Genomic DNA, 27,090 nt, shown 5'->3' with positions numbered 1-27,090 from the left:
GTTCTAATAAAATTAATCTCTAATTCATATCAATATACAAAATTTGTATACAATATACAAAAATCCAATTCAATGTAAAAATTTTAAACTAGTAGTTCCTTATAAAAATAGATTCCACAAGCCGGGCGGTGGTGGCGCATGCCTTTAATCCCAGCACTTGGGAGGCAGAGACAGGCGGATCTCTGTGAGTTCGAGACCAGCCTGGTCTACAAGAACTAGTTCCAGGACAGGCTCCAAAACCACAGAGAAACCCTGTCTCGAAAAACCAAAAAAATAAATAAATAAAAAATAAAAATAGATTCCACAATCTACCTTGTAATTTATCATATCTATATCCTCCCTTTTTTCTTTGCAGTGTTGTCAGATAATGCTCTTGTACACTGTAAAGATTTGTCACTCATATTGGTTTAACAAAATGCTGATTGGCCAGTAGCTAGGCAAGTTTAGGTGGAGCAACAAGGCTAGGAGAATTCTGTGAAGAGAAAAAGCAGAGATGCAGTCACCAGCCAGACACAGAGGAAGCAAGATGAGAATGCCTTACTGAGAAAAGGTACCAAGCCACTTGGCTAAATATAGACAAGAATTATGGGTGAATTTAAGTTGTAAGAGGTAGTGAGTAATAAGCCTGAGTTAATAAGCCAAACAGTTTATAATTAATATAAGCCTCTGTGTGGTTTTGTGGGGCTGGGGACTGAACTTAGGGCCTCTGACATGCTAGGCAAGCTCTCTATGCCTGTTCTACATCCCCAGCCATACATATTTAAACATATAAATAGGTATTAATATATAAATATTTAAATACATGTATATTAAAGATATAGATATATATGTACACACACTTTGTTTTTGAGACAAATTCTAAGTCACCTGGGCCAGCTTAAACTCGCTCTGTAGTTCAGGTGATGGAGTTTGCAGTCCTGCCCTGGGCCTGCAGACCTGAGCCACAGGCCTGGCCTGCCTCTGTTATCATTCCTGTTCTCATGATGCAAACTGTAAGTTCATCAACAGATGTGGAAAGATCGAGGCTCTTAAGGACAGAAGGGGACAAAGTCTGTCTTTGGTATGTGTTCCTGGGGATTTCTTCATTTGTTTCCCCAATTTCCTCATCTATATGAGAGAAACATTTATACCCAGAACAGGATCACTGAGTGATGTCGTTAAAGATCCCAGCATCACTTCTGGTGCTTGGTGGAGAGTACTACCAAATCACCACATATAGGGTCATAGAGTAGGTGCTTGGTTTTTTTTTTTAAGTATTTATTTTATTTATATATTTTTGTTTTTCTTCACTCTGGTCTTCCTCTTCTCAATTGTGTGTGTGTGAGTACTCTTACTGTGGCACACTGGGGAAGGTCAGGGTACAACGTGCCGGAGTCAGTTTTCTGCTTCCACCACGTGGGGTTGCAGGGATTGAACTCAGGTCATCAGGCTTGTTGGTCAGCATCTTTCCCAGCTGAGCCATCTTGTAGGCCCCATGGAAGAGGCTTTGTTTTGACAGTATAGTTACAGCGGAGACACTGAACACACACTTTCAAAGTCAATAAAATAAAGCATTCCATCAACGCAAAGTGGCAAGTAAGAAGAAACAGTAATAATTGATACCACGGGAGCACAGTAGATTACTCTGAAAAATGAGTGAATGTTTAAAACACTCATTTTGCTTAAGTTTTTTTTTTTTGTAAAATGCCACTTTGTTAAGTGACGTTTTTATTCATGAGAGATAATTGCTGTTTGCTGTTATAGGAGGTAGAAAAATGAAATTAGAATGTTTTAAAAAAAATAAAATAAAGCCCAAATTATAGTTCTGCTTTCTCTAAAACTCTTTAGTAGGAGGGGAAGGGAGTGAGGGAGGGAGAAGAGAGATAGAGAGATACACACAGAGAGACTTCCAAACCTACTTTTTGGTTTTTGGTTTGTTGTTTGTTTTGTTTGAGAAAAGGTAAGCTAGGGCTTGCCTTGTAGCCAAGGATGTCCTTGAATTTTGCTGCTTCTGCTCCCCCTCCTGAGTACAGGGGTGCCAGTTTTACAGGACTGGGGATGAACTCCAGACAGGCACCCTGCCCACTGCACTGCATCCCTAGCTACTCCCGACCTCTCTTGGGTCTTTATTAAATCTGCCGCTGTAGGACGGACCACAGAACCCTCAGGCTGCGGTTTGGTGGCGATCACGAGGTCCTGTGTGCAACAGAAAAGTGCCGTTAATTTGTCTCCTGATTACACTCAGTGGCTGTTTGCCCAGCTCTCCTCTTCCCCTACATTACTTGCTGTTAGAATCTCAATAAAGCCCATTAAAAAGAAGGTGTCAGCCGGGTGGTGGTGGCACAGGCCTTTAATCCTGGTATTCCGGGGGCAGAAGCAGTTCGAGGCAAACCTGGTCTACATGATGAGTTTCAGAACAGCCAGAGCTCCTTAGTGAGATCCTGTCTCAAAAAACAAACCAAACCAACCAAACAAAAGGCAAGAAGAAGAAGAGGAGGAGGAGGAAGGGGAAGAGACCTAACACTTCATTTGGACCAGGTCGATCACCTGGCCAAGGGACACCCCATACGACGTCAGGATCACCTTAAACCATGCTGAAGGTCTCTGGGGTTCATCTTCTGAGATGTATCCCCCACAGCCTTCCTCCTTGCCACAGCTGATCCTCAGAAAAGGAGAACACGGCAGGTCCTGAAGATTTGAGGCAGCAGAGAACATGGCCTCCAAACTCACCTGCAGCCTCCCCAGTGGGACGTGGTTGCAAGGACCCCGGGCACCTGTCTGTTCCCTGTTCTCAGAAAGAGTCCTCCTCACCTGCCTACCAGAATACAGACTTCTGTATTGCTGGAGCATCGAGAAAGCAAGCGCCTCTTGAGAAAGCGCTCAGCACGTGACCAAGTTCTTGGCAGTCACGTGACAGTCAAAGAGAGGCAGGATGAAGGTCGAATCAGCTTCAAGGAAGGCAGGTGGAGGGCAGAGAGGCAGCCGCCAGTAACAGGGAGCTCAAAAGAGCTAGAGTTGAGTGCCCGACTATGGCTTAAACAAGGACCGGCAGCACCGGTGTGAACCCAGTGAGCCTGTGTGAACACACCACCGAGCCACCTAGGATCGACTCCAGAGACCATTATGGACATCAGGGCAGCAGCCTGATTTTTTTTTTTTTTGACAGTTTGATATTCAAGACTTCCCCATAAGCTTTTAGTATTTTTTTTTTGATTCATCCTCATTAAGGATTTTAAAAGCAGAGGTCTTTTGCTTACATTCAGAGTGCTACTTTTCCTAGCACCCTGGCTCCTTGCTAATGGGTTTCTGAATACCATTTTGATTATTTCGTTTCTATGGAACTCCCCTTTCTTTATTACTGCATTTGCCTTTGTAATGTGTACAATCTGTTGGCTACCTATTACCAGGCTTTAAATATTTTTCCTGTTTATCACTAATAAACATTTGCTTTGCCAAAGAGATCACTAGGTCCTATGTGCCCAACAGAAAAATGGCATGAATTATTTCCCGATTATACTCAGTAGCTATTTCGCTCCAATCTCCCCTTCTCCTCTACATTAGTTACTTCGAGAGTCGCAATAAAAGCCCATTAACAAGAAAAAACTCCCCTCTGGTCATCTGGGTAGAGACCTAACATTCCAGCTGGCCCAGGTCAATTACCTGGGCAAGGGACACCCCTAGGAAGGTGGGTTCGGCTTAGGTCATGCTAAAAGGAATAATTACAGCTTTAATGAGATACTGTATTTTCCTTCCCAGAAGCCCTATCCATAGCGCAGTAGCTTACAGCTTCACGATTCCTAAGCTATGGAGAAAAATATACACCGTCTTTCTTTTATCTCTCTTCTAAGCATGCTTTCCCTGACGCTTTGGGTTTTCCCACTTTCTCCAAAGCCTCCCTTGCTGCCGTGTAGCTGCTTTGGGGCCACAGTGTGTCTGCCGACCTCCTTGCCTGCTTACATGGCAAGCCTTGTTTCTACTCCACTCTTCTCTGGGCAGCAGCTGAGACTCAGAGCTTGCTTGTCCTGTTCTGTGATTGTTGTTTGCTAATAAAATTGGCCTCAGGCTTCTTTTGAATCCATTCCTGATTTTTTTTTGTTTGCTTGTTTTTGTTTGTTTGTTTGTTTTGTTTTTTGAGACAAGGTTTCTTTGTGTAACTTTGGAGCCTGTCCTGGAACTTACTCTGTAGACCAGGCTAACCTCGAATTTACAGAGATCCCCTTGCCTCTGCTTCCTGAGTGCTGGGAAGAAAGGAAGAGAAAAAGTAGTTTAATAAATGTACCCATACCCCTTCCTCAACTGCAACCCTGACCAGCATAGTGAATGCCATCCACGTTTCAGTATGCGTTCCCCTGGGACTTTTGAACTGTCAGGCCATGTTTGGATCTAAGTAGAAATAGAAGTACAGCAGCAATTAGTTAATGACATTAATATTAAGTAATGACATCAAATTCACTTTGGAAGAAGTTAATGACTTCCACCCCCCCTTAGAGCCAGGTTTCTGAGCATATTTAATAAATGGTGCTGGCATAACTGGATAACAACCTGTTGAAGAGTGAAAATAGATCCGTATCTATCACCATGCACAAAATTCAAGTCCAAATGGGTCAAAGACCTCAACATAAAGCCAGCCACACTGAACCTTATAGAAGTGAAAGTGGGAAATATACTTGAATGCATTGGCATAGGAGGCTGCTTCCTAAATATAACCCCAGCAGCACAGACACTGAGAGGAACAATTAATAAATGGGACCTCCTGAAACTGAAAAGCTTCTGTAAAGCAAAGGACACAGTCAACAAGACAAAACAGCAGCCTACACAATGGGAAAAGATCTTCACCAACTCCACATTAGACAGAGGACTGATCTCCAAAATATACAAAGAACTCAAGAAATTGGCCATCAAAAGAACAAATAATCCAATAAAAAAAAAATGGAGTACAGACCTAAACAGAGAGCTCTCAACAGAGGAATTTAAAATGGATGAAAGACACGTAAGGAAATGCTCAACATCCTTAGTCAACAGAGAAATGCAAATAAAAAAAAAACTCTGAGATTCCATCTTACACCTGTAAGAAGGGCCAAGATCAAAAACACTGAGGACAACTTATGCTGGAGAGGATGTGGGGTAAAGGGAACACTCCTGCATTGCTGGTGGGAGTGCAAGCTGGTACCGCCCCTTTGGATGTCACTACAGTGATTTCTCAGAAAATTAGGAAACGACCTTCCTCAAGGCCCAACAATACCACTTATGGGTATATACCCTAAAGGATGCTAAATCATACCACATGTGCTCAACTATGTTCATAGCAGCATTGTTTGTCATAGCCAGAACATGGAAACAACCTAAATGTCCCTCTACTGAAGGATAGATAAGGAAAATGTGGTACATTTACACAATGGAGTACTACACAGCAGAAAAAATAATGTCATCTTGAAATTTGCAGGCAAGTGGATGGATCTAGAAAACATCATATTAAGTGAGGTAACCCAGACCCAGAAAGACAAGCATCATATGTACTCACTCATAAGTGGTTTTTAGAATAAAGCAAAGAAAACCAGCCCACAAATCACAATCCCAGAGAACCTAGACAACAATGAGGACCCTAAGAGAGACTACATGGATCTAATCTATATGGAAGTAGAGAAAGACAAGATCTCCTGAGTAAATTGGGAGCATGGGGACCATGGGAGAGGGTTGAAGGGGAGGGGAGCAGAGAAAAATGTAGAGCTCAATAAAATCAATAAAACAAGCCAGGTTTCTGGTCTTGTTTCCCCCATACTGGAGTTGAACTCCTAAAGCTGGAAAGCTCCTCCCATGGCCTCACTCGCCCCCTCCCCCGCCCCACTCAGAGCTGTTACCCCTTAAGCTTGTTTCCATGTCCAGTTCTGCCTTGGTTCCTCCTGTGCTCAGCACCAAGGGCTGAGCTTGGAGACCTCAAGGTGCTTTAGACTCCGTGTCTCTAACTCCACTCATTTGGGGCTCAAAGTCATTGTGCTTCCCTCTAAGCAAATCATACACCTTGACAACCCAACTCTCCAGAAACAGGGCCTCATCTCTGCTATTACCTTCTCCCTCTTCTGTCTCCTGCACACACTTTAGCCCCTCCTTCCCTGTGCCATCTTGGTTTGGGACACCAGTCCCCCCCCACCCCCCATTGAAGTGGTCACTGCGAATCCACTCATCAGCTGGGGCTCCTCCTAGCATTTAGTGTAGTTGTATCTTAGCCTTCCTGAGAGCCCTTCATTGGCTCCCCAGTGCTTTCACAACTTGAACTGACAAAGCCTTCGGCAGCTGGTGCCTGCTCATGTTTCCATATACGTGTATGGTTCTGAATTCTTCCTTCCTTTCTTTATATATGTTTGTTACATTTTAGTGTGTGTGTGCATGCATGTGTGTGTATGCATGCATGCATATCTGTGTGGGGTGTTTGTGGGTCCAAGAGATTAAACTCGGGGTCCTCAGGTTTGGTGGTAGCAAGCGCCTTTACCCACCGAGCCATCTCGCTGGCCCCTGTGCTCTTTCTTATCTTGGGCCTATGCATTTGCTGCTCCCTCTGTCTAGAACATTCTTTCAACTTCTCTCTTATCCTCCCTTTGTTGGTTTGTTTCCTGTTCATCTTCATTTCCTCACTTACAGCTCTGACCATATTCTTTTAACTCCCCAAGCCTGTGTGAGGACCTGACTTTGCAAACTCCATTTTGAAGAAGGGGCTTCATCTTAAGCCATATAATGAGTGGGGGCTGATTTCCGCTTCAGAAATGTGCTGTGATAGCAGAATTTGGACTGATGCCCTCAAAATAGCCAATTAAGGAGCTGGGGAGCAGGGCCATTAAATTTAACGATGTCCCAATGTTTCTAGGAAGCCTCCTGCCCTTGAAGATACCTTGTCAGTTATTAATGGCTCTTTGTTGGTTTTTCCTGCCCCAAAACTGACCAATGGTTTCAGAAATTACCTTACCTTATGCCCTCCTTATCCAGTCCCAAGACAACAGACATGAATTCCCCAATTATGGCATTTCCCCTTTAAAAGTTCTCCCCTTCCCCAGCTTGGGGCTGCACTTCCCTTTATCCAGAGCACCGCCCAGCCTTACTGGCTCTTACTTCTACCTCAGTCTGAAATGGCAATCCTGCCTCCAGGAATCTCAGAATGAGACTGTGTCTGAGAGCTGTTCCCTCCAGGGTTTTTTGTTTTTTTGCCAATTTAAATATTTTTATTATGAGACATTGCATTTTGCACCTGTTTTTATTAGACATTGCATTTTCCACTTAGGATACAGTGCTTATATAGTGCAATGCTTACTTCACTCCCTGCACACATGTTCCATGTTCAAGTACTGAGAATGCCCAGTAGATTCATTGTTGCAGTTTGAATCTGAAACTGCCTTGAAACTTGCTACATTTGGGTCCTTCAGATGTTTCCCTGTGGCACAAATGCTGCACCTCTGCTCAGACTGACTTATCCCACCTCTTCAATCTCCTCCAGTTTTATAATCCTCTCTAGGGCTGGCATTAAAGGTGAGCACCATTACTGCCCGGTTTCTACAGCACGCTAGTGTGACTACTGGGATTAAATGTGTGCCGCCACTGCCTGATCTGTAAGGCTGACCGGAGGGGCTGTTTTACTCTCTGAACTTCAGGCAAGGTTTATCTATTAAAATACAAATGGAAAATGACTACAGACGGAGAAACAAGGAGGAAGGAGAATGGCATCTGAAGAGAAGCCCAGTAAGTGTTTGACTGGAGGTTCCCATGACCCGCACTCATCGTGAGCTCCTGGGTTTCACAGAGCTGTGAGTGTAGTGGGGGGGGGTGGTAAGAACTCAGTGAATGATACATCCTGTGCCCAAGAGACAGCTGACGCCAGATGACTGAGTTCAATACTGGGGACCTTCGAGGTGAAAGAGAGAACTGACTTTTACCATTTGTCCTCTGATCTCCATACAGGTGCCATGGCACCGCAATTGTATGCACATACGCAGATAAGTAAATGAAAACAATAAACATGTCTTTAATGGGCATCTGGGTCTTAGAAAATTCATTTTTAGAAAAATAGTTAAAAATCGTGAAGTGATTGTGGTGGGAGCATTAATGTACTCTGTCTCAGGGCTGCTCCTGTCCCGGTGCTGTCTTCTGTCTCCGCCTGGTTGGCATCTTAGTGCAAATATCACCCCTTTGGAAGGGTGCTCCCTGGTCATACAACCTAATCACTGTCACATGTGCTGAGTCTAATTCTCTATGTAGCTCATCTCTTTGTATCTTGCTTTTTCCAACCGGGAAACCAAGGACCATATCTATCTTGTTATTGCTGTCTGGTGTGCACTGTATATGTATTTATTGAATTACTGTAATAAAATGAGGGATGAGTGAAGGCTACAGACATGAGGTGATACAGATCTAGGACAGGTGAGGGACTGCAAGCTGCCCTCCTCAAAAGCGATGTCTTTCAAAAGCAAAGGAAAAGCCGATAGGACCATTGCAAAGGTCATTTTGTACCACAGCCCTCTTCCGTGTTATTCCTGATTTCTCTTTCTCTTCAGATGCGAAGGGCTGCCTGGTGGCTGCCTTCCCTCAGATTACCTTGCTTAAGTGGGGCGGGGTAAGCAAATGCTAATATTAGCAGAACCATAAGAGAAACGAGCTCAGGGAGAAGTGAGTAGAAAAGCATCAGGAACGATGCTTCATTGAGAGGTTTCGGTGCACAAACCTGTGGCAAGGCTTTCTCTGCGTCTCATTGACTCCGATCAGCTCCACCACTGTGGAGGACTGTGGGCAGTCTCAGTTTCTGCCCTCAGAGGCCAGACAGAGCCCTCATTGCCAAGACAGATTAAACGGTCTTCCTGGGTTCCTGCTAAGACTTCCACACACAGCTGATAGTGATCTCGTCCCCAGTTTGCTCTCTGTGGTTGTGATATACACCATGCCCCAAAGTAAGGCTTGGTCAAAAGTGAGATCCCAGCCCTCTAACACCCCTATATCCAAAGAGTCTGGAATGTTATATTGAGTTGGAAGTGTCACCCCAGCCCCTGGCCTGGGAATTGCCCTGGTCCGGACTCCAATTTCCAGCCTGCCAAGTCTTGGACTCAAATTCCCAGCCTGCAAAGCGCTTGGAGTCCAACCGCTGAGCCCTCCCCAGAGGGTCAGGACCACTCCCACAGGGTAATTAGGTTCTTGCAGGAAAAAGGAACATGTGGTCTTCTGTATTTGTGTGGGGTCCTCTCCCCTCCGTGCTGTCCCCATCCACCTGGGAATGTGGTGTTTATTAAATAGATTTTTGATTCAATCTAATCTAGTTTGATTGGAGTTCTTTGCGCAGGTGGAGAGGCTCTTTTTAAGGATTATTTTTAACAAGTAACTTGGGAGGAAAGGGCTTATTTCATCTTATAAAAGGGTTATAGGCTATCTTCAAGGGCAGTCAGGTCAGGCACTCAAGGCGGGACCCTGAAGCAGAAACTGAAGAAGGAACCATGGAAGGATGTTGCTTATGGGCTCCATCCCTCTGCCTCATGCTCAGCCGGCTTTCTTGTTCTTGTTGTTGTTCTTCTTCTCCTTCTCCTTCTCCTCCTCCTCCTCCTCCTCCTCCTCCTCCTCCTCCTTCTTCTTCTTCTCCTTCTTCAGATTTATTTATTTATTATGAATACAGTGTTCTGTCTGCATGTATACCTGCAGGCCAGAAGAGGGCACCAGATCTCATTACAGATGGCTGTGAGCCACCATGTGGGTGCTGGGAATTGAACTCAGGACCTCTGGAAGAACTGCCAGTGCTCTTAACCGCTGAGCCATCTCTCTAGCCCCTCAGCCAGCTTTCTTATACAACTCAGGACCACCCATCTGGACATGGCACCACTCCATAGTGGACTGGACCTTCCCACATCAATCACCAATCAAGAAGATGCCCCCAAAGTCTTGCCTACAAACCAATTGCATGGAGACATTTTCTCAATTGTTTCCTTCTTCCTAGATAACTCTAGCTGAGTTGACAAAATAAAACAAACCACCCAGAATGTGTGTCAGTGCTGACTTTTGATCATCCCAAAGGTCTACTAATCACAGCATAGTGTCCACCTTGGGGTTCTGGAGTATGAAATGTGAATTTTATCACAAATGTCCAATTTCATGCTTAGGTGAACAACAGTCATGGAACACAGCACCTCATTTTCCCAAGGGTAAGCAAAGACACAGGGGGAGAGACAGAGGATATAACTGTGCTGGCAGAGGGCTTGAGAAGCCCTGGGCTGGACCCCATCACCATACAAACTGGGTATGAGGGTGCATGCCTGTAATCTCAGTCCTTAAGAGGCAGACTCAGGAGACTCAGGAGTTCAGTCTTTCTCAGTTACGTAATGAGTTGGAGGCTAACCTGGGCTACTCCCTTATTAAAGAAGTGAAAAGAAAAACACAGAGGGTAAAACAAAGTTGTTGCTATAAAGTGTCTCAGGTTGGGGTTTTGTTCTTATTGACAAAACAGAACAAAATGTTATGCTAATAATGTTCTGAAGGTCACCTTGCCTGGAAGGGAAAAGAATTCTCTAGGACAGAGAGCTGAAATTCCTTATTAGTCCCTATCTGACCCTTTTTGAGGTTAATAGCTATGTAAAAGCTAAATAGTGTTTAGAAATCATTTAAATCTGAAGCAAACCCGTGAAATACCATTATATTCCGCTTACAGTTCAGTTCAGAGAGGCAAACCCTGCACACGCATTAGTGAGTGCTCTTGGGAAGGAGGCACAGAGTGTGTTTTGTAGAAGGAGGCCAACTGGTTGGTGCCGACAGGGTTGGGTTTCTCCGAGACTTAAGTGGTGTATGGCTTGCCCTTTCAGGAGAAAAGTCTATTGAAAAGAGAACAGTTATCTAGACAGAAACTTTCAGGTGATAGAATAATGGGAGGGGGGACTTGTCTTGAATCTACATAATAATGGTGGATTAACATAATATGAACAATGCCAACAGACCTTGACCATTTGTCTTTCCTTCCAAATTAGATTCCTATGCTCACCCAGCATGAGTTGTGCGGTTTTTTTTTTCAATTTTTTTAAATTAGAGGTCAAGGTCTTTAATGGGGTTGTCTATGCAGAGATACTCTGCTTTGGGCAGGTTTGTCAAAGTCACTCCTGTTTCTAAGGTTCTTTTCCTCTCTCATACCACAAACAATTTAAAATGTTGCAGGCTTTCTGTCCCATTAACGTCTGAAAGACCTACTACTAGGCTAGGCAGTGAGCGTCCAGCTAGAACAGCTATTGGGAAACAGTTTCATCTGCTTGTGCTTGGATGCCTTTTGTATTCCATGTTGTCTAACCAAGGTGAGGTGCTTGGGTATTGTGTACACTTCTGCTTGTCTTCTTAGTTGATTCCCTGCAGGTAGCTGCTGTAGAGACAGACACAGGTAGCCGTGCTCCACATTTCAATTGTTTGTTAATTTGTAGAAGTCACCTGCATTCCAGGCTAAATGCAGCTACTCCTGTCCTTCCAGAAACAAAGAAATAACTCTAAATATATTGACCTGAGGCAGACAGGTAGTTCACAAATAAAGTGATTCCAGAGCTACCACCACTTCCTCTTCCACCTGCTCCTTCTTCTCCTTTTGATGTTTAAATCTTAAGAAGTTATTTTTTTCAGAAAAATTATTTTGATTGTATTTTCCCCTCCCCAACTCCTCCAAGATCCTACCTACCTACCTACCTACCCAACTTCATGTTCTCTCACTTTCAAAAAGAGAAAAAGATGAAACAAAAAGCCAACACAAAAACCATGGAGTCTGTTTTGTGTTTTCCTGGTCACGGAACCTGTCCTGGGGTGTGGTTGAGATACCCAGATTTTGTGGAATATTACTTTAACTATTTAAATCTGTGTATGTTTGTTTATGCTGCCTTTGTTAATGATGTAAAGATGTATTATATTTTCTTATGCTGCATTTGTTTAATTATGTAAATATTTTTTTAACCTTGCCTGACTAAGGCACCTGATTGGTCTAATTAAAAAGCTGAATGGCCAATAGCTAGGCAGGAGAGGGATAGGCAGGGTTGCCGGGTAGAGAGAACTAAGTAAAAGGAGACATCTAGGCAAAAGGAGGGAAACAGACAGGGACACACCCAGGGCCAGAACCTAGGCAGTCACCAACCAGCCAGACACCGAATAGAACACACAGAAGGAAAGAAAGGTAAAAAGCTCCAAGGAAAAGTGTAGATGAAGAGAAACAGGTGAAGTTAAAGGAGCTGGCAAGAAATGAGGCTAAGCTAAGGCCAAACATTCATAACTAATAATAAGTCTCCATGTCATAATTTGAGAGCTGGTTGGTGGCCTAAAGGTAAAAGCCTAGTATTATTACTGCCCAGTGATGCTTCATTTGAGAAAACTGCTCTTCCTTTCCCAGCAGGTATCAATTACACATAGCTTCTTGGCTAGGGGTGGAACTTTGTGTCCACTTCTGCTTCCCAGCTCTGGGATTTTGTCTTATTTGAATCTATACGGGTCTTGTGTGTGCTGTCGCGGTGTCCATGAGTTCATATGTGCATCAGTGTGTGTGCTGTTGTGGTCTCTGTGAGGTCATACATGCATCAGTCCTGTTGTGTCTGGGAGATGCTGTTCCCTTGGAGACATCCTCCACCTCTGGCTTAGATTTTCCTGCCTCTTCTTCCACATAGATCCCTGAGATTTGGGGGGAAGAGTTTGATGAAGGCATCCCATTTAGAGCTGAGTGCTCCAAAACCTCTCTCTCTCCCTCTCTCTCTCTGTACATTGTAGAATACCATTCTTAAACATTATTGTGGATGCCCCATGAAATTTTTCAAAATAATTAATTACTAAATTTCATTTGTGTGTGAGTGCATGTGAAAGTCAGAGGACAACCGATGAGGGTTGGTTCTCCCCCTCATCATGCGGGTTCCAGGAATTGAACTCAGGTTGTCGGTCTAGGATTGGTTCTCTTCCCCTCATCATACGGGGTCCAGGAATTGAACTCAGGTTGTCCGTCTTGGTGGCAGGTGTCCACCTGCTGAGCCAACTCAAACCCACAGTCTTCTCTGTGTGAGTTATTGTTATGAAATGTTGCTCTCTGAGCATAACAGCCGGGTCCATCTCTGTCAGCTGTGAGGCCCTCCCTTTCCAACTGTGTGTAATTCTGCCCAACTGTGTGTGGACTCAGAGGTGCCAGAGGGAGGTCTTACTGAAGCAGAGCTCCACTCCTGGGGAAGTCACCATGCAGGGGTAAGACTCTTCAGTTTTGCAGCTGTTCTGAGGTCACTCATGCTCTGAGAAGTAAGTTCACCAAGCAAGACTTGTATAGGAATCACTGCTTTGGTTTGTCCTTGGTGCTCCGTCTAAGGTAAGGAGATATTTGCTCATGTCTCCGCAGGAAAATCCAATCACATCTACCAGCATTTATTTTATTAAAAATCAAACATTTGAAACGTAAAATATATATTTTGCTTCACTTAAAATTGCAACAGTAAAGTACACTAAATGTTAGCATAAGCCAGGGTTTTAAGTGAAACGTTTTATTTTGAGGTAATTATAGATTTAAAGCATTTTGTAAAACAATACCAATAGCTTCTGTTTTCCCTCAATGATAATAATCTTTTAAAACTGTAATATCATGTTACATTCAGAATACTGACATGGATACAGGTAAATATAGATCAGTTTGGTGATGAAGTTTCTTCTATTGTTGTTGCCCCTTTAGAACCCTGCTCCTTCCATCTTGACCACCAGACCCTAGCAACCTCCAATCTGTCCTCTAGTTCTATTTTATTTCTTTTCGGGAATTTCATAAATGGACTCACACAGTACATGTTAAGTTGAGGCTGGCTTTTTTTTTTTGTTCTAGTGATCTATCCATATTACACAATGTTAGGAGCTGCCTCCTCTTCACAGCTGAGCAGTGCTACATGGGATGGATGGTCTACATTGTATTTACAACTCACCTATGAAAGGATGACTGGGCTGAGCTTTGACTATTACAAATATTGATGTACTTATGAACATAAAGGTCTTTACATAACACATAAGTTTTGTTTCTCAGCAATAGATGCCCAGAAATGTAAATTGTTTCGTTATGTGATAGTTGAAGTAATTTTGTAAGAAGCAGGTAGGCTACTTTCCAGGATGACTACCCTAGCCCCCCCATTCCACAAGCAACTCATGGGGCTCCACTTTCTCTGCGTCTTCAACAGCATTCATCATTATCGTTATTTGGAAAACCCCCTTTTCTGGTTTTCACTTGGGTACCATGGGCCTTACCATCCTAAGCCATCTATAGGTGCACTGTTTGATGGTATTAATGACTGCCACATTGTTATGTGACTATTATTGCCATCTATTTCCATCTTTTCATGTTACAAAACTCAATCTTGGGGTCAGACTGTAGCTCAGTTGTTAGAGTTGCTTCCCTACCATACATGAAGCATGGATTCAATCTCAAGCACCCCACAAATTGAATATGGTGGTGAATGCCTTGAATCCCAGCATAGGAGGTGGAGGCAGGAGGACCAGAAGTTCAAAGGTTGGAGGCTGGAGTGGTGACTCAGTGGTTAAGAGCGCTTGCTCCTCTTATGGTGGATATGGGTTCAGTTTCTAGTCCTCATATCAGGCAGCTGCACAAACATCTGCACTCCAGCTCTACGGTATTCCATGCCCTCTTCTGGCCTCCCCAGGTACTACACATAATGGTGCATATGCACACAATCGCACATATACACATACACACACCTAAAAATAAAAATTAAAAATGAAGCTCAAACATTCTCCTTGGCTATATACTAGAGTTTTATGTAAATCTTGGTTTCATGAAACTCTCAAAAATAGCACAACTGCCGGGAGGTGGTGGCTTATACCTTTAATTCCAGCACTCAGGAGGCAGAGGCAGGAAGACCTCTGTGACTTCAAGGCTAGCCTGGTCTACAAGGGCTAGTTCCAGGACAGGCACTAAAGCTATAGAGAAACCCTGTCTTGAAAAAAAAATAGCACAACTGGCTGATATGGGATTCCCCTCTGTATGCTGGGAATATCATTGGTGAATAAAAAACTGCTGTGGCCTGTTGATAGGGCAGAACTTAGGTATCTGAGGAAAACTAAACAGAATGCTGGGAGAAGGAAGGCAGAGTCAGAGAGAAGCCATGACCCCACCAGAGCCAGATGGAACTTTAGCCGGTAAGTCACAGCCACTTGGAAATACGCAGATTAATAGAAAAGGGTTAAATTAATATGTTATTAGCCAATAAGAAACTATAACTAATAGACCAAGCAGTGATTTAATTAATACAATTAATACAGTTGCTGTGTGATTATTTGGGGGCTAAGCAGCTGGCTTGCTACAACTGGATCTCTGTATCCATTGAACAACTGCTGACACCTTTTTCCCTCCAGCCTATAGTAACCACATTCTATTTTGTATCTGTGAATGGGACATAGATATGTACCAGCTATACCTGTTATTCTGTGACTTCACATAACTCCTCGAAATTTATCTGTATTTTAGCATCTTGTTAGGATTTTTTTTCTTTAAAAAAATGATCTTCCAGAGAACTCACATACTTTATTCATCTGCCAGTGGAGAGTTGGATTACCTTTTTACTATTATGGATAATAGTGCATGGGTTTACGATGTGGGATTCCTCTCTGTATGCTGTGAATACCATTGATTAATAAGGAACTGCTTTGGGCCTATAGCAGGGCAGAACAGAGATAGGCAGGAAAAACTAAACTGAATGCTGGGAGAAAGAAGGTGGAGTCAGAAGAGAAGCCATGTCACCCACCCACATACACTAGAGACAGAGCCAGACAAAACTTTACCTGATGTGCTTGTGGCAAACAGGGACACATAGGCTGCTTTAAGAGAGAGGTGTGATAAAAAAATGTGTGGGTTCTTTATAAACAGCAGCTTTCTTGTTCTCCAGCATGAATGGCTCAAAAGATCCAGACTCTTTCAAGAGGTCCAGCTACAAAGCATTTAAATGAGTTTGTGAACAGAGTGCTACAATTTGCTTAATGACAACATAGACTGGTTGTGTGCCTAAAAATGTGCCTGTGAGCATGGCTCTCAGAGGCAGTGAACAGTTCTGTCATGCTGGACTGGGCAAGCAAGCAGTCAGGGCCTTATTTGCCATAGCAAGGCTGTCACTTAGTTTTTTTAAAGAAGTGCTTAGCATTTTAAGAAGCTGTTCTGGTCAGAAAAGGATTACAGATATTCAATAAAGACAAATCCAGATGGAAAAGACCTCTAAATGGGTCACAGTGCTGGATAAATGTATGTAGGCTTGGGAGAGAGAAGAAAAAGAGTATAGAGAGTTATAAAAATAAATGGGTTAAAACAACAAAAAACAAAGTCTTTAAAGAGACAGAGTACAGTCATAGATTAAAGGAGTAAAGATAATAAAATAAATATTAAAAAGTATTAGTATAAAAACAAATAAGCCACTTAAAGATGGAATTACGCAGAGCATCTGAATTATGTATATTATTATGTTTTCTTTGAATTTTTTGACTGTGAAGGAGCTAAGTACAGAGAGACATTTCTTAGCTAAACCAGCATAGCTATTTTAAAGATTTCTTGACTTCAAAATTTGGGTCTAAGGATATGTAGTTTTGGAAATGAGGCTCTTATTTTGTTTCCACAGAGGGTGAGAACCTGTGGAATCCTTCCAGACTAATGTGGCTTGATGGACCACGATCCCCCAAAAGGTCACTGTGAATACCCCCCCCCCAAAATACTTCACCCAATAAGCAGCAGGAAGCAGTTTGGAGAGAACTATACCCACATTCCCAAATATTGTTTACAAATGTTAGTTTACATATAAAGGGAGTATTAAAGGAGGCTGCCCATTCATTCCTGACTGCCCAGCTAGCTCAGTTGGTAGAGCATGAGACCCTTAATCTCAGAGTCGTGGTCACCAATTTGTTGGAGGAGGCAGCTTGTTGGTTCCTGGTTGCTTAGCCCCAAAATAATCACACAGAAACTATATTACTTAAATCACTGCTTGGCCCATTAGCTCTAGCTTCTTATTGGCTAACTCTTACATATTAATTTAACCCATCTCCATTAATCTGTGTATCGCCATGTGGCAGTGGCTTACCGGGTAAAGTTCTGGCATATGTCTTCACTGGGGCTCCATGGCTTCTCCCTGACTCTTCCTCTTTTCTCCCAGCATTCAGTTAAATTTTCCTCACCTATCTAAGTTCTTCCCTATCAACAGGCCAAGACAGTTTTTTTTATTAACCAATGGTATTCACTGCATACAGAAGGGAATCCCACATCAAGGGGGATATGCTATAGATATTAGCATTGGTATGGATCTTGGTCTATTTATACAAATTTAAGGTTAATTTTGTCATATGTATATTTCTGCTCTTGATTAAGGTATTGTGTTTGTGAGCTCATTTAAAAATGTATAATTAAGAAATATAGGTTAGCCGGGTGGTGGTGGCGCATGCCTTTAATCCCAGCACTCGGGAGGCAGAGGCAGGCGGATCTCTGTGAGTTCGAGGCCAGCCTGGTCTACAAGAGCTAGTTCCAGGGCAGGCTCCAAAGCTACAGAGAAACCCTGTCTCAAAAAAACCAGGAAAAAAAAGAAATATAGGTTAATAAATCATCTATAAGCTTGTAGTCTTATTAGGTTTTCCTGATGTACAGAGATATATTTCAGACGGATATTTATATCTTTCAAAGACTACAGAATATAGCATTTAAGATGTTTTAAGAACTTGGACTTTTTATGACAAAGAGACACATCTGCTCCTGGCAGCACCAATCTACTTCAAGAGGAAGATGAGCATCTAAGAGTTTCCTTATGGAGTTTGTTAGGCATTTGGCAACTGTTCTTTCCTGGACTGCTTGATAAATTGGACATGTAGAATCCACAGAGAAATGACTGCTGAATTTGCTTAAAGGTAAGACGATCCTTTGGGGTTTCTGCTTCATAAAAGATTCTGCCAGATATTCTATAGGACACAGAAGAAAGCAACTGATGGACTTTGCCATTACAAGGCAAAACAGATCTTCAAATTTCCTGCTTTATGGAAAAGTCTACTGGATACTATGGGCCTGTGGGCTAAAGATTGGATGCTCAAACATTACAGAAGAACTTTGGGTAATTGTCCAGGCAGCAACATGTCTGTCAATTCTAAAGTTTTGGAAGTTGCCTACAATGCACTTCCTGTTTACTTAGGTAATATTATATATTTCTGGAGTCTTTGATAGAGTTGAAAAATATATATAATTATAGTTTTCTTTAATTATGATGAAGGATAAAATAGATACAAATATTGTAACTGTAATTCTTGCTTGATACCTACTTTGTTATAAAAATATAGTGTATATCAGTTGCTCTTCTGACTTCCTCCTGTTTGGTTTAGGCTATAGTAATATTTTTTAATAGCACTATGACATCAAAAAGTTCTGTGGCTTTTAATTGTTCCCTTTTTTTATAACTAAAAATTCATACAATATATTCAGATCAGTTTTCATCCATCTCCTCTCAGATCCTCCTCACCTCCCCACCCACCTGACTTTGTGCCTTGTTTATCTCTGATTCTCTTTAGAAAACAGATAAATAAAAACATCAAACAAACCAAATAAGAAAAAAAATGTGGAAAAGCACAAGAGAAACAAATATGCAGAATGCTCATATACAAAACCAAAATCCACAAAAACCACAAAACTGGAAACAACAATATACAAACAAAAGGCCAGTAAGATAAAAATTTCCCAAACAAAGCAGTATGAGACAAAAAAAATCTACAAAGAAAAAAAAAAGACACTGCTGAGTTCATTTTGTGTTGTCCACGTACTGTTGGGCACAGGCTCTGCTCTTGAGTGTGGTTTGTATACCAGTGAGATGCCTTTGTGGAAAACTGATTTTCCTTTGGAAGCAGCTGCCAATTGGAGAGAACATCTTGGTTCTGGAAGGGAGATCATGTCCATTTTCCCCTGTCATTGCTGAGGTTCTGTCTAGCTTGAACCTGTGCAGGTCCTGTGTATGCTACCACAGACTCTGTGATCTCATGAGTGAGTCTGTCCTGATGCGCATGGAAGACACTGTTTCCTGGGTGTCGGCCATCTTCTCGGGCTTCCCACCTCCTCTCAATCGCAATCTAGTCCTATCATAGCGTGACGTCGCAGGGTTGGATAGAATGTGGTGCTGAGCACCTGACAGAGTCTAGGAGCAGCTGGCAGATGGGCCATAAGCATGCCTATGAGCAGTTGTCTTGATTATGTCAACCAGCTTGGGGAGACCTGCCCATTCTGAACAAGATAATCCTTGGGGCAGGGATCCTGGATCCTGTAAACGGAGAAGCAACCTGAGTGGCAGTAACTAGCATGCACTTACTCTTTCCTAAGTGTGTATGCCCTCTAACCAGCTGTAAGCAACCAGCTGTTTCAGGCTCCTACTGAGTTGACGTTCTTACCATCATGGACTGGCTGGCTATACCCGGAATGTCAAGCTAAATACTTACTCCCATAAGTTGCTCTTGTTCGGGTAGTTATCACCCACAACAGGAAAAGAAACTAGGATAATGACCAATTTTGTACAGTTCTCTTGTTGACTAAGCTTGTGTGTGTGTGTGTGTGTGTGTGTGTGTGTGTGTGTGTGTGTGTGTGTGTGTGTGATGTGTGTAAGTCAGGAGTCAGACTCGGGTATTGTTCCTCAAGAGGCCGCTCCTTTTCTTTTTCCTCTCACTGGCCCTGGAAGTTGCTAATTTGTCAGTTAGGTTGACTGGCCAGCCAGTTCTGGGGGTTTACTGGTATCTACCTTGCCAGCTCTGAGACCCAAGCATGTACTATCATGCTGAGCTGTAAACAGAGACTGTATTTTCATTTCCTGGCTGCCCAGTCACGAATATATATATATATATATTAATTACAGAAACTATATTAATTACAACACTGTTTGGTCGATGGCTCAGGCATATTTCTAGCTAGCTCTTACATCTTAAAAGAATCCATTTCTGTTAGTCTATATATTGTCATGTGGCTGTGGCATTACCTCAGTTTCTACATGTCTTGTTTCCTCAGCGGCTGGCTGGCTGGTGTCTACTTGACTCTACCTACTCTCTCTCTCTCTCTCTCTCTCTCTCTCTCTCTATATATATATATATATATATATATAGATAGATAGATAGATAGATAGATAGATATAGATATAGATATAGATATATAGATATATAGATATAGATATAGATATAGATATAGATATAGATATAGAGATATAGAGAGATAGAGATAGAGATAGAGATAGAGATAGAGATAGAGATAGAGATAGAGATAGAGATATCTGTTCGGACTTCCTGCCTGTATTTACTCTGCTAAGCCATTGGCCAAAACAGCTTTATTCGTCAACCAATAAAAGCAACACATATACTGAAGAACATCCCACATCACTCAGCATTTTTTTAAATGTGGGTTCTTAGGTTCAAACTCAGGTTCTCATGCTGGCAAGACTGACCAAGCCATCCTCCCGGTCCCCATGCCCAAATGATAGTAGACCTAAGTCCTAGTAGACAGATGAGGAAATTAAGATCACGCTAAGCAAGTTACTCATTTGGAAAAACTAAGAACAGAAGCAGATGTCTATACTCTCGTGTAGGCTTTGCTGGCACCTCAGCCACACTGCCTCTTTATATCTGACCATTAAATATGTTTTAGAGGGGGCAAAGTCCAATTGCATAATAGATCTGCCCGTCTGAAACATGATGATTAGCACTAATGGTTGGGTATTACCTGGCATGTATGTGTTAGGTTTACAGTAAAGAATGTCTACTTCTTATTAACTGTCCTTTTAGATATATTAGTGACTGTCACACCTGAATTATAACAAAGAAGCACTAGAGAAATTCAGTGTGGGCGGCGAAATTCTTTGAAGAATAACTAATTATAATTGGGGAGTCTGAACACATTTCAGAGTTGCGCGTTAATATGCAGCGTGGTTAATTGCACCATAATGACAGTGTTTCAGAATGCCATGCCAAGTGTTTAATCCTTTTCAGCTTTGCCCTCCAATCAGTGGTCTGCCTTCATTTTTCCCTATTGATGAAGTCAGCCAGGGAGAAGGGGTCAGTAGCAAGATTGCACCTATGTGCCTAATCAACTGGGAAACTTGTATAATAGGTTCTTCCTATCTGGAATTTATATTCAATCAGAGTGATGTTCCCTTTGTGAATGAAGGTTGATTAGTTAGTTGCTGGGACAGAAAAACAATACGGGCTCCTATTTACTCAGAGAAGTTATGCTGGGGTCATTATTTGGTCTGATTGAATTGATGAAGACGTTCACATTCCCGAGACATGCAAACCACTTAAATCTTATTCATAATGTTAATTATATACTTCAGGAGTTACTGCTGTGGTCTTATTTATGTGTTTACTGTCTGGGTTTATTTATACATGCAGTGATTTGATAGCTCCCTCCCTCCCACTGGACCACGCCCCCGTCTACAGTTGTGAACAGCATCTACACTCATAGAAACTTGACTGTGTTCATTAGTGTTCTCTTTGCTGTGGCCAAACATCTGAAAAGATGAGACCCAAAGCAAAGATTTATTGTGACTTATGACTTTAGGGCATGCAGTCTGTCACGGTGGAAGGCTGGCAGATAGGATGAGGCAGCTGCTCTCACTGCCTCTGCAGTCAAGAAGCAAAGAAACATGAATCCTGGTACTCAATTTACCCCCCCCCCTTCACTCGAAATCCTAGACCACAGTCTACAGGGCAGTGTCATGGGCATTTAAGGTGAATCTTCCCTTTACCGTTAAATTCTCTGTGGGAACAATGTCTTGACACACATGGAGGTGTGTCTCCTGGGTGACTCCAAGTCCAATCAAGTTGACAAGGCAGGTAACCATTGCATTGCCTGTCCATTGTTTTCCCACTGCGATCTGAAGACCCTAACTCAGAAAAAGAGGATTAGTTCAGTTCAGAGATGGTTAAGAATCACCACGGAGGTGATCTTTGTTTCTTCTTTTTTATTTCATGTTTATATATCCCTGTTAAGAGGGTTTTTTAAATCTTGTATATCCCAGGAAGTATTATTCATCCTTTAAGAATAGGCTGAAGCCAGGCGGTGGTGGCACACACCTTTAAACAGGTGGATCTTTGTGAGTTCAAGGCCAGTCTGGTCTACAAGAGGTAGATCCAGGACAGGATCCAAAGCTACAGAGGATTCCATCCTTAAGGATGTTGTCTCTTTTCCCTTTCAGTCACAGTGATAAAGCATCCTGACTAAAGAAACAAGGCAAGGATGTGTTTCTTCTGCTTCACCATTCAAGGTTCAGTACATGGTGGTAGAGAAGTCAAGCTGATGACTGAAAGCAGCCATCACAGTTGGATTAGCCATCACATAGTGCATTATGCTTTATTCTCCCAGAGAGAACTAATTACAGCATCCTTTATCACAGTGCTGCATCTGAACACTACACCGTAACAGCCCTAGCATACTGAACCACAAGTACCTGTTGAAATGTCTACCTTCCTTAACTGGTTTGCTGGGGAGTGAGGAACACGTTGTGTTTATCTGTCTTATCCACTAATCTAATAGTGCTTGGTATGTACGTAGTCCTTCTTGTGGCGGGACGTTGATATCCTTCGAGAATAATTACTTTTTAAACATTTATTATTTATTTGTATGTAGGGTTGGACACACCGATGCTGGGGTGTGAGGGTGGAGCTCAGAAGACCATTGGTGGGAATCAGCTCCCTTCTACCACATTTCTCAGTGTGGGGTGTTTCTGCTGATATGGCTTCAAGTTCGCTGTTTCTTTCCTCAGAAGCGCCTAGATATTGTTGAGTCTTTTAGGGTGTGTTGTGGTTTGTGGTTCCAGTATTCCCTTTTACTCAGAGTGTTTCTAGCTCTTTGCATCCCCACCTGATCTCGCCTGTTGCCCACTTTCTTCTTTAGTGCTCTACTGGAGAAAAATCTTTTTGCACACTGTAAAGGTATGTCTTTGCCAAGGCACCTTCTGATTGGTTTATTGAAGAGCTGAATGGCCAATAGCTAGGCAGGAAGAGGTTAGGCAGGACTTCTGGTCAGAGAGAGAAGGGGAAATGCATCTCCGTGCAAGAGAGATGCCAGTGGACACAGAGAAGAAACGGGAGGTGCACGATGGAAGAGCGGTAAAAAGTCAAGAGGCAAAATGTTGATTAATATAAAAGATATAAGATCTACTGGGACAAACCTAAGCTACAGGCTGAGCTTTCAAAATTAAGAAGTCTCTATGTCATTATTTGGGAGCTCCTTGCACTGCACTTCCTGTTTATGCAGGTAACATTAAATCCTTCTTGGGTATTTGATGGGGTTGAAGACTAGATAGTTGGAGTTTTTCTTAGTTATGATAGGAAGTAATTAGGTGCAAAACTCTGGACTCATCAACAGAGGCTAGTTAATGGAGTATTCTCTTTGAATTTGCCAAATACAAATGGACTGGACATTGTAAATGTAATTCCTACTTGATAATCGTTCTTATTGTATACAGTTTCATTCTGTTAAAGTCAATACTTTTTCTTCCTGTTTAGATAATACCTGATAATTGTTATTATTGTATATGGCTTTACTATGTTAGAGTTAAAACCCTTCGCTTTTATTTAGACAGAGAGGGGGAAATGTTGGGGAGGATTTTCTCATGTTGATTGTATGAGATCACCAATGAAGCTGACCTTGGTTCAGAGGAGGAAGTCCACATTCAGCTGACTGGAGGGGACCATTGAGTTCCCTCGTCCACTGAGAGAGGGGATAGAAAGGCACATGGGGGAGGAAGTACTGGGGCCAAGGGGTTGCTTGGGTGCTTGGATCCAGGAAGTGGAGAGGGAGGATTGTGTCTGGGTCACTCTGTGGGTTTCTCAGGTTCATTCCTTAATATTTGTCCCTGAGTTTAAACTTTTTAATAAATGATAAAAAATTACAATAGTTCTCTTGGCATATAAATCACTATTTTTCATTGTCTCTTTAAATCCCTTTTTTATTTTTCATTTTTCTTCCTCCTCTATGTGTGTATGCACATGTGTAGGTGTGTGTGTGTCTGTGTGTGTGTGCATGCCCTTGTGCTGTAGATAAACTCCAGGGTCTTTTACTCTCTGCATACTTATTGGGTAAGTACTCTATGATAGGATACATCTCCAGCCCCCATCAGTTCTTTCACCCTCCACCCACACCCCTGCATTCCATTCACAGTTACGTGAATTCACAGTCTGATCACAAATGTAGATCAGATGGAGGTTTATGCTGCCTCTTTAAGATGTGTAAATTTTGTTTGTAGGATGACTTGTAAATTTTTTATTGTTGTTCAAAGCTAGACATCTAGTAGACTAAAACATTTGCAATACAGAAACAGGTGGCTAGTATGAAGTGTGTCTGATTAGAAGCTGAGTGTGGTGACATTTTACTGTGACCCATCAAATAAAGCTTGCCTGGAGATCAGAGTGTGGAGCTAACCACTAGTTTACCATAAAGACCAGGCCGCGGAGACACACACCTTTAATCCCTGCACTTGGGACCTCATGCCTTTGATCCCAGTACTTGGGAAGGACAGGCCTTTAATCCCAGCCCTAGGGAGGAGGAAACAGGAAGTGATATGGTTGGGCAGAGAGAGGAATAGAAGGCAGGTGGAGGCAGGAGCTTGCCCCCTTTGGTCTGAGGATTTTTATAGAGGTAAGAACTTTAGTGGCTGGCTGCTTTACTTCTCTGGTCTTTCAGCTTTCACCCACTCACATCTGACTCTGGGTTTTTATTATTAAGACCAATTAGATTCACGCTACAGCTGGGTTATAGTCACTGTGTTCTGTAGATGTTTGCATCTGAAGCTAAGATTTCTTCCTGTGCCTTGGTCTTCCCTAATGTCTACGGGGTTCTTAAAATGTTTCATAACTAGTAGGAGCAATGGGATGCTCTCACTGTAATTTCCTTTACTACACAGGAGTTCTGTTAGGCATCCATCTGTTAGTGTCCTGTTGCCCTAGCCTATGACCTTATGCATGTTTCCTAGTTTACCTCTTCTGATAAGGCAGATTAGATGTGACTAGTTAGGTATTTCCCTAAATCAGAGACCACAGAGGCTGCTGAGTCCTTCTTCGTGGACAAAGTTGGGCATGTCCATTCCTTTGTCAATTGGGTTCTGATCATGCCTTAGTGGGTTGAACTCTAGTCAAATTTCTTCTGAAGGAATGTCTTGTGAAGGTGGAGAGAATGTGCCAGGTATATTCCAAAATTGCTAGCACCTGCTCCCTGTGGTGGAAGTGTAAAGGTATTTTAATATTTATTGCAAGAACTTTGTAGAGCTCTCAGTTGCAAAAGCTAAAGAAATGTGGTCCTCCCCCAAGTCTGAGGCTGCCTGAAGATTTTAAGGCTCAAGCTTGTCCTCTGTTATTTCAGCAGATAGTTTGAGTTTTCCTAGTCTTACTGTTTTTTCTGGCATTTCCCGTTCCTTGTCTGTGCTCCAGTAAGCAGTGCTTCTCTTTACCTACCTGTTTCTCACCAATTTGGGGGATAGAGTTTTCTCTGGCAGCCTCAGTTTTCTGATGTATCTACATTTTTTTTTCAATTCGGTCATATAGATAGGTGGATAACTTTCAGGTTTCTAACCTTCTAAATCTCAACATCTGTTTAACCTTGAGGAGATAGTTGTGTTGGATATAAAATTCTTAGTTGTGGTTTGATCTGGACACAGGATTTCTAGCTTAGGTTGTTCTGGAACTTGCTATATGGCAAAGGGATGCTCTTGAATTTCTGATCCTCCTGCCTTCACCTCTTAAGTGCTGGGATTGTAGGCATGTAGCACCGTAACTGGCTTATGCAATAGGGGTGTTGAACCCAGACTCTTGCGCTTGGCAAGCACTCTATAAATTGATGTTAAACTCTAGATGACAGTGCTTCATTCAGCAGTTCAAAAGTATCTGTCCTTTACAGTTCATAATGAGAAATCAACTGTGACTCTTACTAATGATAAGTAATGATCTTGTTGTTTCAAGATGTTTACTTTGCTTTTGAGTTTTGACAGTCTGATTATGACAAGTTTGGGCATAAACTTCTGAGTTTACTAGGAATTTTTTGAGCTTCTTGGATCAACAGGCATCCATCTCATCAAAGGAGGAGTTTTTTTTGCCTTTCCTTTCTTTCTTCCTTTAATTTGCTATTGGTATTGTCATCATCCTCCTACTCCACCTCTTCTTCCTCCTTCTTCTTTTCCTCCATTTTTTTGGGGACAGATACTATGTAGCCCTAGCTGGCCTGCAACTCACTATGTACATCATACTGGCCTTGAACTCATAGACTATGCCTCTGCCTCCTAGGTGCTGGAATTAAGGATGTGCACCACCAGGCCTGCCACTTATTTATTTAGCAAGGGGTATTTGTAGGCCCATATTTCTACATGGTGTGACAGCCAAGTTCTCAGGCCATGGCTAGTATCTGGAGCAGTCACGTAGCCTTCCAGACAGGCTGTTGCTAACCTAACAAAAGGTCAGGATGTTGTTTTGCTCCTTTCTTTGTAATTTGAAGGATGTCTGATAGAGATGCTAGTTCAAATCTATGTGACAGCTAGGGTACAGAGCAGACAGGTAGTTGTGACTAAAAGCCATTCACCTGGTTACCTAGGAGACAGAATGCTGGAGTATTTCCCCCCTCAGTTTGTGTTTTGATACATAAAGCTGTTTGGAGAATAAAGCAGGAGGAATTCTTCAGGATGTGAACTCAGGATTACATGCGGGATCTCTGAGAATCTACCTCCCGATAAAACCATGTGAGTTGTGTCTTTATTCCCGCGCCTCCATGCTGGTCCAGAGAGGTAGTTTATGTTGGGGTCTGGTTCAGAGAAATAATTTATGGTCCAGGCTAGCACCAGACCCTGACAGGTATCTGACCTGTGAGAGATAGATCCAAGTCAACTCCCTGAAGCTTACTTGAAATTTTTTAAGTTTACAAAAAAGAGATAAACGTTTTAGATATAGTAGCACTGCCGCTATTTGTAATCCATACTGAAATCAGAGTAAACGATTGGGTGCCCAAAAAGATTTTGTGTTAAAAGCATTCAAATTTTTTTCTGGAGAGCTGGAGGTAGAGATTGGACAGAGGTGTTTTTAGCACAATGAGAAGCACCTTTAAGCCTATTCTTAGAAGACAATCAAAGGAAATTAAAATTT

This window comes from Microtus ochrogaster, chromosome 8 (assembly GCF_000317375.1).
Source record: "Microtus ochrogaster isolate Prairie Vole_2 chromosome 8, MicOch1.0, whole genome shotgun sequence".
NCBI lineage: Eukaryota > Metazoa > Chordata > Mammalia > Rodentia > Cricetidae > Microtus > Microtus ochrogaster.
The sequence above is the reverse complement of the archived record's forward strand: the minus strand, read 5'-3'. Positions refer to the sequence as shown.